Source organism: Apaloderma vittatum, unplaced genomic scaffold (genome assembly GCF_000703405.1).
Source record: "Apaloderma vittatum isolate BGI_N311 unplaced genomic scaffold, ASM70340v1 scaffold12833, whole genome shotgun sequence".
Lineage (NCBI taxonomy): Eukaryota > Metazoa > Chordata > Aves > Trogoniformes > Trogonidae > Apaloderma > Apaloderma vittatum.
In genome coordinates, this window is record NW_009708536.1 from 105,962 (window position 1) to 119,892 (window position 13,931).

A 13,931-nucleotide genomic window follows, 5' to 3' on the forward strand; every position below is an offset into this window, starting at 1 on the left:
AAATTACTTTCTTTTGAATGCATTCTTAGCTCACGAGATTAACGCAAAGTAGCATAAGAGAACAAAAAGAATGTATGTCTTATCAAGCTGCTTTACGTTCCTCCTGGAGTGATAATGTAAAAATGATATGTTGGTCATTTTCTTATAAAAATTTCTTGTCAAAGGACCTAATGTTCATAAGTCAAGAGATTTTAGCCAATAGGGCTAAAAATTCTAAGAATTCTTTCTTTTATGAGTCTCTGGAAACTAAAATTGTTTTAAACTCTATTATATCTTTCTTTTGGCTCTCTTTCATCCTAAACTACAACATATATGCTTTCAACATATGCTATAGAGACTGATGAAATATTCAGAAGGAAGTTATTAGTCTTTTACAGGAGTTGTACCTTATTCTTAGTATGTCCTCACGTGGTTATAGATTCCCAACAATCTACTAAAGTCAGTAAATTGAAAGAGCACTCTCGATTTCTGGAAGTTCTTCTCAAAAGTCTTTGGGCACTATTACTGACAAGATTTTTGTCTATTTTAACAGTTTATCATAATTATGCCATAAATATACCATTAAGGAAAGCATAAAATTAAATAACTTTTATAATGTCACTATTTAAACATATCATTATGTTTAACATTGTAACATACATAGAATCATAGAATGGCATAGGCTGGAAGGGACCTTAGAGATCATCTAGTCCAACCTCCCTGTTTTGGGCAGGGACGCCACCTCTCAACTAGACCAGGCAACACATGGGGACCGAGCATGAAACCATTCCTATTCTATCAATGGTACTTCTAATTTTTATCTGCCTGTCTTTTTTCTGATGAAATTATTTTCACTTTTATTGGTCTAAAGACTACAAATGAAAATATAAAAGTAATATATAAACAAAGGAACTTTAAGTGCTATCATTGAGTAAAAGACTTTTCAGTGACATATTGTCAGTGTAAATATGTTACCTATTATCACTTCTGTTGATCTGACTGAGATATTTTCTGTAAGAAAAAACTTAAAATATTATAATATCTTTACAGTCACAGTTTAGTGAAACATAATTTCAGGCTTTTATTAACATTAAATTAATCTGTCTTTGGGTATCTAAGTATCAGGAGATGTATTTGAACTATTCTGTACTTTTTTCTTTCATGTTGAACTATTTTTAAGATAAATTATTATTGAATTTGTAACACTATTGAATAGGGAAAGTATGTAAAAGTAGAATATGCAACTAGTCTATGATGCCATTAAATATTTAAAGTAATTATCACAGTATATATTTATTCCATGTTTGATACAAATCTGCCTTTATTTCCTAGTGGTAAACTAAGAAAGACAATTTTTTTCTAAAACTTTATTTTCCATAAATGGACAGAGAATTTTCAGTTGTTTGAAAGATCCAGTCAGAAGCTCTCATAAAATTCTAAAACATCTTAGCTGGCTAAAAATGTTGCTCCATTTAATGCATTTTTACTTCATTTTATTTTTTTGGTGCCAAGTAATCACTGTGGAGAGTGTAGAGTTAAGAAGAATGCAAATAGTAAATTTATTAGGATTTAAAGAAAATAACTAAAGCTCAACAATTTTAAACACTACATTTTTGGGTTATCTGGTTTTGCGGTGAGGTGTGTTTCTGACTGAAATTAACACTCCTTTTCCACTCTGTAACAGAAGAGAACTTTGATAACAACACACCATTTGTACAATTAAGGTAATAAAAAATGGTACTTTTAATGATATTTAATAGTGGATAAGATCTTATCAACTAATATTTTGCTTCTGTTCTACTTTAATCTGTAGTGGAGCATTGTTAGTGGTCATAGTTATCATAGTGTTAGTGGAATTAAAAATACAATCAAAAAAATAATAATTCCTGTTATCCACACTATTAACTTTAAATTTCTTTCTCCTTTCTCTCTTCCTTCCCCCTGCCATTCTGTTCTGTATGTACAGATGTTTGGGAGACTGAAAAATGTATTTAAGTCACTGGATACATGTAGCCTTCCATTACTGTGGACTAAGATTCTGTTGTTCTTTTGCCCTTTTTACTGCACATGTGAAAAAGATTATATAATACTTCTCATTTGCTATTTAATAAATGCTAATAGCAACCATACAGTATTTGTTAGGTTTCTACTTGATACAGTTCTGTTTTGAAACAGTTTCGTGTTTGAGGAAAATATGACATTCATGAGGAGAGTGAGGAGAAAAAAATATTTTATTGGACCAGTCTGTTTCTACACAGCTTCATTGTCCATGCAGACCTTTTCACAGCACAACATGTTACTGTGTGAATCACTTACTTGAGTACCTTTATGACACCATAGGAGATTATAGCTGTTCACCTAGCTTTAAGCACTGAATTTGAACCAAGCAATATTTGAAATTTCTATTAACATTATAAAAATTTTGTACTTTGGATATGCTTTGCGGTTCAGATAGTTTGGGTTTGCAGGGTTTTCTGCTTTCCAACACCTCCCCACACCTAACGCACCCTTCCCAGGAGATCACCTTATTGCCACTTCTGACTTTTACACAATATTAATAATGGAATAACTTTGTCAGTCTACAGGAAGCAATCACTTCTTTTGAACCAGTAAATGAGAAGGAGCACTTTATTCCAGAAACCTAGATACATTCATCTGAATGACAGATATATCAGCTTGTTTACAGTTCTGCTTAAATGAGAAAAAAAGAAGTGACTTGATTTGAACACATTTTTGAAAGCTTTCTTTACTACTTGAATGCATTATACAGTAACAACCATTAGAAATTCATATATCTAAATGAGTAGTACAGATGATTAAATATATCCAAAGGCTTTGACAGACACTGACCATTTAGGAGAAAAACTGCCCTTCTTCGGTAATATAAAACCGGACAATGGCTCTGTAAAACTTTAGAATACCAAAAAGTAACATTCAAGAGGAAAAAAGAAGCACTGCAGAGAGATATTAAAAATGTTTTTTGGGTAAAAATTGAAGATTAAGGTTATTAAAAGAAAAAGATTTAGCTTTTAATGTCCTACTGAATTCTAATGCTAAGTCTTTTACATACTTGCATTAGCAAATGTTTATTTATTCACAGACAAGAAAAGAATTTTTTCCTAAAATTATGTTATAGGCCACTTCTGAAGGGCAGAAAAATATAAAGCTCATGTTATATTAGTTCTTTAAATCATTAAAGTAAGGCTTTGAATGCTATAGCCCATATTGCAGCCTAAAGTCTATTTCTGTATAAAACAAAGCAAGCTGATATCAGCTGCCAAATTTAAAGAATTATATCTTTTTTATATACCATATATTTTTATTTCTTTATTTTGTTTTCCTGGACTTAGTTTCATAGATTTCACTAGGCAAATTAAATTTAACACCTTTAGGAATAGGTTTATATATTTCTACAGCAGTTATCTTTGCTCTGGAAATGTCCCCTTATTTACAGTTTAGAAACTCACTTTGCTAAAAGAGAGGAGTCTATGTACGAATAGCCTCTTCCACCCTCAACATTCCCTCCTTAAATCCCCAGGAAACCTGGAGTTTCACAAGAACAGTGATTGTGTGGTACAAAGATTGGCTTGGCACAGTGTCCCTCACATCTAACAGAGCTTTTGTTCTAAAAATGGTGCAGGTTCAATGAGTGGGCTTCAGAGCAGCTGCCAGCGTTCATTTCTGGCACATGACTAAAGGAGAAGTGTGCCATGTGAAAGGCTTTTGCGAGGTTTCAAGGTGTTAAAGGATAAGCACTGGAAGAATGTGGCACAGGGACAGGCTTGCTTATCATTCATGATGACTACTAGGAAAAGAAAAATCTCCTTGATGGTTATTACAAAGATTATGAAAACATCAGTGTGAACTCACTTCCAGTACAGTTCTAAAAGAATACTAGAATACATCCACCGTAAGATACTTCCCTGAGTAAAAGAAATCTGGGGACAATATTGTATGGACAAGCATCATAAGAATATCTAAGCCATTTAAAAATAACATTTAAGAATAATTTCCAGGTGTGATTCTGAGTCAGTTTTTTTTAGTAGCTTATATGCATCAAAGAAACAACCAGCAACAACTTTTGATCTGTAGCTAGTGAGAAATTAAAAAAAAAGAAACGCAAATCTTCATTTTCTTTGTTAATTGATACAAAAAAGGAAAATGCCGGGGGGGGGGAAACAAACAAAAAAACTTAAATCAAATAACAGTTCCTGAAACGGCATAAGAAGCTGGTGTCAGTGGACCTGTGGCAGCTTGTAAGAAACTAATGATCTTTCTCCCAAACTTCTCCCCAAAAAAAAGGTGAGAGTATAATTTTGGGTAATTCACTCTCTGGTCAGCTTGACTTGTGTTCTTCTTTTTCCTCTATCACAAGCAGAAACTCCTCAGTAAGAAGTCACTTATTTCTGAGACACCTGCCAGGAGCTGGAATTCTTATTATCCTAGGTGGATTTTATTGTCTTTTTTTGGAAGCAATGCAATATATAAATGTTACACACTAGTTCCAAGTGACATATTTGTCCGTGATGAGAGTTAGATTGCTGCAGGGGTTTTTTGTGGGTTTTTTTTTTTTTATTTTTTATTCTCATGTGCACATGCATAGCCTCATGATAAACTGCTGGCCATGAGGCTATTACTAGCCTACGCTGTAGGAATCTTTACCTCCCTAAAATACTTAGCTCTGTGATGATTCTCATAGCTTTCATTGCCAAAAGCCTGAGGGTACATCTAATTTAGACAACAGTTCTGCATTTCCAAATTATGCTGTGGTTTGTTTTGAGTTTGGTGGGTTTTTTTCCCTACTGGCAGTTTGACATTCTCTCATTTGTATTATTACTATTATTATTATGATGATTTATAATTTAACATCTCTCTTTTTATAGACATGTTAAGGTTCCCATGGTCTAAGCAAATATGCTATTGACCATAGTTTATCTCTACAATAATAAAAGAATTTATCATTTCAGCAATTTTCTTTGCTATTTGTAAGGTTTTTCTAACCTATCTACTCAAGCTTCATTCTGTTCTGAAGACCAAAGGCTACTTTAGTATGTGGATGAATCACAGAAGCAATCTATCTGTCTAGTCAAATTTTATATTTAACAGGTAACATCACTGAGGATTTTATGGTAAACGACCGGCTGAATCATTTCTGTTAGTTCTGCATCTCTATGCTAGGTTCATGCTAACACAGGAAAGTTATAAAACTAAAATCTTAGGTGAGAATATAATTCCTTATTTCAGCATAAGAAAAATTCTTATTTCATTTTACCAGCATAATTAGAGTGATGTTAATGTGTAAGAAACTATAAATGGTAACATTTTCTCAGATTAAGAGGTTAGCCGCCCTTTCCACCTCTTGGCTCCTAAATCTAATGCCAATGTCCTTGCACTCCTTTCCCTTTTCTCGTCTTCCCTGCCCTCCTTTCCCCTTTCCTGTGTTACTCTCCACTTCGCACTTCTCCTTATTAAAGCATTTTCCTCTACATTTGGTAGAACAGCTTCTAGGACAATAAGAAATATGCTTTCACATTTGTAGTGCATCACTTACTGTAGCGCTCTCTCCTTTATAGGTTTGTTTAGTAATGCTTTCAGAATTAGGATAATTCAACTTACTTTTGATGAAAACATTACTGGTTAGTTGGAGGTTCACAGTCAAGTTTTCCTCTGACTTTACTAATTTAAATAGGGCATCTGATTTAGAAATCTACTTTTCATAAGCTTTTACTCTAGTCATTGAAAGAGCACACTTTCCAAAATTACAGGCTTTGATTTACCTTCCTTCTATCTTCTTCCCACCTCTCATTTCTTCTTAAATGGGACTTTCGAACTACTTTTGAGGGTGTGCTATGCACATATGGTTTTACTTGAACAGTGATAATACTGAGTATCAATTATTAGACTAAAATATAGATGAATGTTTATTTGTGTTTTATTCATATTGCAAATAATAGAGCATCTTTCCCATTAGAACAAACTCTTAGTAATTACCACAGTCACTCCTAATAGAGTCAACGAGATTTGAAAAGTATATTTTAATTTCTTGGTCTTCAGTTTATGTCTTGGCCTTTCAAATGGTAAGGCACTCTGCTGGGAGAGTTTTCATGTCATTCTTATGAGCTGTTAGTGAGATGACTTAGCACTGCAGCTTTCAGTTCCTGTATCTAGTGGCACAAATGAAATGTTGTAAATGGGGTTTTTTAATTATTATTTTTCATATTTTATTTTAATACTTAGTGTTTTGTAACAAGGGTAGTTTAGCTGTCTGCTGATGACAGAGATTACAGCCTGAGAGTTTCAGATTAGACACTTGGCAAAGAAAAATCCGCTAGAAGGACAGTACAGCATTGGAATGGGCTACTCAGAAACGTTGTGGAATACCTTTGGAGATTTTCAAGCCTTGACTAGAAAAACCCACAGTTGCCTGAGGGTACACTAGATCCCACTGTCCATGTTGCCAGAAAACATGATAAACAGCATCAGTCCCAATACCTATCCATGGTGAACACCACTTGTCACTGGTCTCCATTCGGACATTGAACCATTTATTAGAATCCTTTGAGTGTGACCATCCAGCTATTTCCTTACCTACCAAGCAGTCTGCCAAATCCATGTCTCTTCATTTTAGAAATAAGGATATCATGTGGACAGTTGCTCTTCCCTTATCCACTAATGCTGTAGCCCCATCAGAGAAGGCCACCAAATTAATCATGCAAAATTTTCTCTCAGTGCAGCCATTTTGGCTGTCACCATCACCTCTTTAAGTTCCATGTGCCCTAGCATAGGTTCTAGGAGGATCTGCTCCATGATCTTGTCAGGCACAGAAGTGAGACTGATTGGCCTGTAGTTCTCCAGGTCTTTTTTTTTTGCCTTTTTAAAAATTGGGGTTTTGTTTCCACTTTTCAAGTCAGTGGGAACTAGACTGTCACGACTTCTCAGATATGATGAATAGTGGCTAGGCCACTTCATCCACCAGTTCTCTCAAGACCCTTGGATGTACTTCATCAGGTCACACAGGCTTGTGTACCTTTAGGTTCCTTAGGTGGTCTCAAACCTGATCTTCTCTAGTGGGCAGTCCTCAGTTCTTCCAGTCCCTGCCTTTGCTTTCTGTGGCTTGAGCAACATGGCTGGAGATCTTCCAGTGAAGATTGGAGCAAAAAATTCATGGAGTACCTTAACTCTATCACCTAGGTAAGCAGGTCTCCTATTTGCTTCTGGAAAACACTCACATTATCATTAGTCTTCCTTTTATCATCAACAAAGCTATAGAAGCTTTTCTTGTTGCTCTTGACATCCCTGGCCAGATTTAATTCTACTGGAGCTTTGGCTTTCCCAACCTGATCTCTGACTGCTCACATAATTCCTCTGTATTCCTCCCAGGCTACCTGTCCCTGCTTCCACCATCTTTAGGCTTCTGTTTTGTTCCTGAGTTTGTCCATAAGCAACTTGTTCACCCACGGAAGCCTCCTGATTCCTCTTTGTTGGGATGCATCACTCCTGAGCTTGGAGAAGGTGATCCTTGAATACTAACCATCTTTCTTGGGCACCTCTTCTCTCCAGGGCTCTGTCTCATGGTAGTCATCCAGTAGGTCCTTGAAAAGGCCAAAATCTGCTCATGTGAAGTCCAGCGTGAACTCCACAGATATCAGAACTGACACTTCTATGTTACTGTGATAATGCCATAGCTCAGTAAAACAGAAAAGGTAAAAAGGGTCAGCTGCCGTCACAAGGGCTGTATATCAGAATATGCACACCTGAGAATTACAGTCTTTAAATTTCTTGATTTCCGGGAACTGCTCCATATTACACTGGCATACCATGATTAACAGGGGTAAGGAGAAAGCTGATCAATCTTCACATGCAGATGATAGAGAGAGGTGCAACATGATCCTCATTGTTTGAAGTACTTTTGAATGAGATTAGAATGACCGATGAGAACACTGTTCTTTTCAATTGTATTTTTTGTACCACAAACTTCATGGTACATCACCATTGCTTGCTCTGGGCTGTCTGCAAATACGTAATTGTGTTCTTGTGACCTGAGTTGAACAGCAAATCCTAGGCAGAACAAACAAGGGACTTGATCTAGCGATAGTTCAGGCAGTCTCTGAATCTCATATATCACTATGTTACAATCAAACGTTTATCTGTAGTCAGCCTTATATATAATTGTCACATGTTAATGGAGTTATAAGTGGTATACCTGGTTTTTGTCTAAGTATATACATAGTTTCCTCTTTGCCATATACAAATGCACTACAGCCTCTATATCTCAGGATAACTGATAGTTTCTACAGTGTAGAGCACAGTGTTTCTGCTCTTGTATTTTCACATACTGATAATGCAAGTAGACTCACCAACAAAGCTGTTTAAGCTATATGGCCTCCTCAGGTGTCTTTTCTGTAGTAAACACTCCTTGATCCATTATTCAGATTCATTAGTGAATGTTGGAAAAGAATATTTTCCTTTTCATATTCTCTCTAATGCAGATGAATCAAAAATGTTGATAGGTTAGACTGGAAAGGATAGCCATATCCTACAGAAATCTACAGCAAAGGAAATGGATATTAGTTTGCGGAATGACTGTATAAAATGCTGTGTTTAGTTAGAGATAAAAAAGCCTCCTACAAACAGCATTCATCATATTTTTCTCTTAATGGGAATGCCATTGTGTATGCTAATACTCTTTCTGCTGTTCAGACAAAACACTCCGTGCAGGGATCAGTGTTTCAAGTAACTGAGAAAACTTAATACTTTGCTGTGATATCTCTATTGTAGTTTGTATTTTACCTCCTTTTTGATACAGATAAATTCTGTTACTGTACCCTGCCTGCTTAAATGAATGATATATTTTTCTTCAAGATTGGGCAGATCACTGAAGGCCATAAAATATTAATGATGAAAGCATGGGGAATTAGATGTGCCTGTGACTACAGGTTTATCTTGTTGGCAGAGTTTTCTCAGTTTAACCTATTTCTTTTGTGTGATCCCCATCAGAAATGATACACTATAAAAAATATTTTATCTGTTCAGATTAAAAGATGTGTTTTTTCAGGCCAGATAAAAGGCTTGAATTTTTTATTTAACAAAGAAAGTTTATTTAACAGCTTTATAAATTTTGCAGCACAGTTTTGCTGTTCAAAAGCAGAGCCGTTTGCCAGTATGCCATTTCCTTTTATTTCTCCTGCTGTCACACTAGACTGCAGAATGCTGTTCCTCACATGGAGCTGGCAGACTGGATAAAAGAATGGAGAAAGTAAATGATAGCTTCATTTGTAATCTTATGCCGTGACCAGGAAAAGATATTTAACCAGCTAGTTGCCATGGTGATGCTGCAGTTACCAACTGCTGTAGTTACCAACGTGTGCTGCAGGAGAAGCTGTTAAGAGACTTCTAGGTTTTGACTAGTCCCTGTTTAGGGATTGAAGGGGAATGGGAAGTGATCATGACTTCTTCTTCCTTTCCAGTGCTTTTTTTTTTTTTAATCCCATGTGTTTGAGGCTTGCTTATGTTAAAGCGTATCAAGATTTCTGTCCCAAATGCCGGAGGACTGAGCGAGCCTTTTCTTTAATTGAGGGATATTTCCTTTTACCTTCATTGTTGCACTACCTCATACCTGTTGATTTATGCCTTCACTAGTTAGCTACTGTTTACATGAGTTAGTTAAATAGAAGCAACTCTTGGGTTGAAGAGGCAGCCACCGTTTTCAAATTCATGTTAACCTGTGCAGGGTAGATTTTAATGAATTATCCAGGTAGCAACATGCATAGAAATGAATATACTGACCCTGCAATGAAGGAATTACATAAGAACAGGTCATACTAAAAGTCCATGAAGAACAGTAAGCTGTCTATTAGCAATCTATGATAATGTGGGTTTTTACAGCCTTGATAAATTAATTGCGCAGCACAAGAATGATTTTACATTTTTTCTCCTACTCGAATCATGCTGCTAGCCGTGTATTTATTATTTCCATATTCTTTTGTTTACTACTGTGATGAGATTTTATCCACCTGCTTAAAATAAAATCTGGAGAAATTTATTCCGCTTGTCTACACCCCTAAAAAATTACACTGATTTGCTAAGGACAGGAATTATCTTACCTAACTTTAGTCTTGCAAAAGAGGAAAAAATGGAGAGACAATTTGCATATTCAAAGTACCTTCCTTATATAGTTATCTTTGCATGGATTTAACTACTTTATAATGAATACCTATGTAAATATCTTAGATTACATGGCTAATGCTTAGGTGACTAAAACCATAGGATGTGTTCTCTCCTCGTGGTTGTAATCATTGCTGTTTCTGTTGACATTACTGTTAGTCAGCTTCAGAGTACCTCCTTCAGGGCTCAAAGTGTGGGAGGTAGTGACACAGGATTTAATTCTTGATTTTATGCTTTGTCCAGTCCTGATAATATATTGGTAACTCCATTCTGTCTTTTTTATCATCCCATAAAAAAAAATCGCATCAAAACTCTGTGTTATATTTATACTTCCACCAACAATGAGGACCTCAATCTCATGATCTTCCAGCCCCAGACTCCCTCAAATTCATTATCCAATATTGTCACCTTTCTGTACATTTCTATAGCTCCTTGGAAATCAACAATGTGACAATACTCCAATCCCCGAGTATGCTCAAGAGGTTCCAGAGTTGATGTTTTTTTCTGGGCTCCACATCCCTTTTTGTTTTTGTTAGTAGCTTCCCACATGTGTTGATGAGTATTTCCCAAGACTCAAGAAGGAATGAGGAGCTTCTGGTGAGGAATAAGGACAGTCTGGGGCTCTACTGAAAATCTCATTCTTGTGGAGTTTTTTAACATTCTATTTTCCATTATTATGAGACCAACATTTTTCTCAAAATGTTGGGAAATAAATAGGTTGTGGTTTAACTGCAGCTGGAAACTCAGTCCCCCACAGCCACTCGCTCACTCCCACACCCCACAGTGAGATGGGGGAGAGAATCAGGAGAGTTAAAGTGAGAAAACTGGTGGGTTGAGATAAAAACAGTTTAAAAGGTAAAGCAAAAGTCGCATGTGCAAGCAAATCAAGACAAGGAATTCAGTCACCACTTCCCATTGGCAGGCAGGTGTTCAGCCATCTCCAGGAGAGCAAGGCTCCAGCACACTTAATGATGACTTGGGAAGACAAAGACCATCACTTCGAATGTCCCTCCCTTCCTTGTTCTTCCAGGTCACTTGATAGAGAAGTTTTATAATCAGACTGTAGTTTGGAATATGCGTTCCTCAAAAACCCACAATGCCTAAGAAGGCTTCTGTTTCCTTTTTATTAACTGGAAGACACAGAGCTGTTATTTTGTTAATCATGTCCATTATGATCTGATGACTTCCATCTTACTGTTTTATTCCTAAAAACTGGATGTCCTGCTTAAGTTCCTTGACCTTACTTTGTGTAATGGCAAAACTGGCATCCAGAATTATTTGAATTATTTTCTCCCTCAAAAAATTCTTCTGTGTTACCCCATATGATGAGGTTGTCAATGTATTACAGATTTTCTGGAGCTTCACCCTGTGTTCCACTGTAGTGTACATCAGTCCATGGCAAATGGTAGGGCTGTGTTTCCATTCCTGAGGCAGACAATTCTATATGTGCTAGACACCCTTCTAAGTAAAAAAGAGCTGTGGCCTGCACTCTGCTGTCAATGGGATTGAGAAAAACTCATTAGCAATGTCGTTTATGGCATACTACTATGTCTTTGACTCCAGTTCATACTAAAGTTCTAGCATGTCTGTCATGGCAGCACTCAGAGGCAGCATGACTTCATTCAGGCCACAATACTCTACTGTTACTTTCCATTCTCTGTTATACTTGAACACTGGCTTTATTGACTGCCCTTGGCTTGGATGGGCATACGATTTGCTGGGTAGAAAACTTTTTATATGGCCAATTCTAAGGAGTCGTGGTCAATGAAGTTAAATCTAGTTGGTGTCTGGTCATGAGTGGTGACCCACAGGGCTCAGTGCTGCTTAACATTTTCATCAATGACTTGGATGAGCGGATGGAGCGCACCCGTAGTAAGTTTGCAGATGACAACAAGCTGGGTGGAAGTGTCAATCTGCTTGATGGTAGGAAGGCACTACAGAAGGATCTAGACAGGCTGGATCACTGGGCCAAGGCCAGTTGCATGACTTTCAATACGGCCCAATGCCGAGTCCTGCACTTTGGCCACAACAACCCCCAGCAGCGCTACAGGCTTGGAGAGAAGTGGCTGGAGCAGAGAGGGACCTGAGGGTGTTGATGGGCAGCCGGCTGAACATGAGCCAGCAGTGTGTCCAGGGGCCCAAGGAGGCCAACAGCATCCTGGCCTGTATCAGCAATGGTGTTGTCAGCAGGAGCAGGGAGGTGATCATGCTTGGCTTTGATGCGGCCTCATCTTGAGCACTGTGTCCAGTTTTGGGCTGCTCACTACAAGAGGGACATTGAGATGCTGGAGGGGGTACAGAGTTGGGCTACCAAGCTAGTAAAGGATTTGGAGCATGTGTCATACGAGGAATGGCTGAGGGATCTGGGGCTGTTTATCCTGGAGAAGAGGAGACTGAGGGGAAATCATAGAATCATAGAATGGCCTAGGCTGGAAGGGACCTTAGAGATCATTTTAAACTAGCCTCCCTGTCATGGGCAGGGACGCCTCTCATCTAGATCAGGCAACACGTGGAGATGGAATGGGGATTGAACCCATGCTTTTATTGCTCTCTACAACTAGGAGAGTTGTAGTGAGTCAGGGATTGGTCTGTTCTCCCTAGCGGTGAGCGATAGGACAAGGAGAAATGGCCTTCAGTTGCACCACCAGAGGTTCAGGTTGGATATTAGGAAGAATTTCTTCACTGAGGGGGTTGTCAGGCATTGGAACAGCCTGCCCAGGGAGGTGGTTGAGTCACCATCCCTGGAGGTGTTTAAGAGATGGGTAGATGTTGTGCTGAGGGACATGGTTTAATGGTGTTGATAGGGCTAGGACCAAGGTTGAACTTGATGATCTTGGAGGTCTCTTCCAACTGAAACTATCCTATGATTCTATGATTCTGTTAGTCTGTTAGAGGGTGAGTAAGTCCTAATGATGACTCTTTGACTTTCTAGTCAACATATCAGCTTATGATTGGGAATTAGAGAGTCTTGGTTGGTGCCATATTGCCACCAGTGCACTGTTTTGGCAGTAATTGGCACCTGTTGTTCTTCAATCATGATGTGTACCCTCTATATCCTTTCCTGAGCAGAAGAATGGTTACTCTTATTAGCTGAGACACTGATCCATACAGATGAGGAGTAGGACCTGTCTTTTTTTTTGTTACTGGAACTGATGGAACAATTTTCTCACTTTTACTGCTCTGATTCTCTCCCACAAACCCTTGAAGGGGAGTGATTAAGCAGCTCTATGAGCCTTAGCGGCCGGACACGGTTAGATCGGAGCAGTCCTTTTTTTGGCACCCAACATCCTGCGTCACTTCCTCTTCTGGTGAAAATTTGAAGTCTTTGCCTTCTGAGCAGTCCATCATCACCTGCAAGATGACTGGGGTCTCTTGTTCAAGTTCATCGTGTGACCCACTTACTCTATGTAACATCAGTTGCACGATGTGTACAGGAGACCCTCCCTTTGATCATCTAGCCCAGCACCAGCAGCCAAGGTGCCAGGAGGAGCCATATTTCAGTATACCAATCACTTCTGAAGCAGCTCAAATCCCTTCATAAGCTGCCTGTATCTCTTTTTCACCTGTAAGATGGTGGGCCTCAGATTGTCTGTATCACCACTCCAAAAGCCAAACAGACAAGTGACACACAATGTAATTGCTCGTCATCCACCGACTGATGCCCAGCTGGTCCCCAAGCAGTGATCACCCTCTCCTGCAGACAACTCCCCCCAGTTTATATACTGGGCATGACATCCTATGGTATGGAATTTCTCTCTGGCTAGATCAGCTCAGCTGTTCTGTCCACA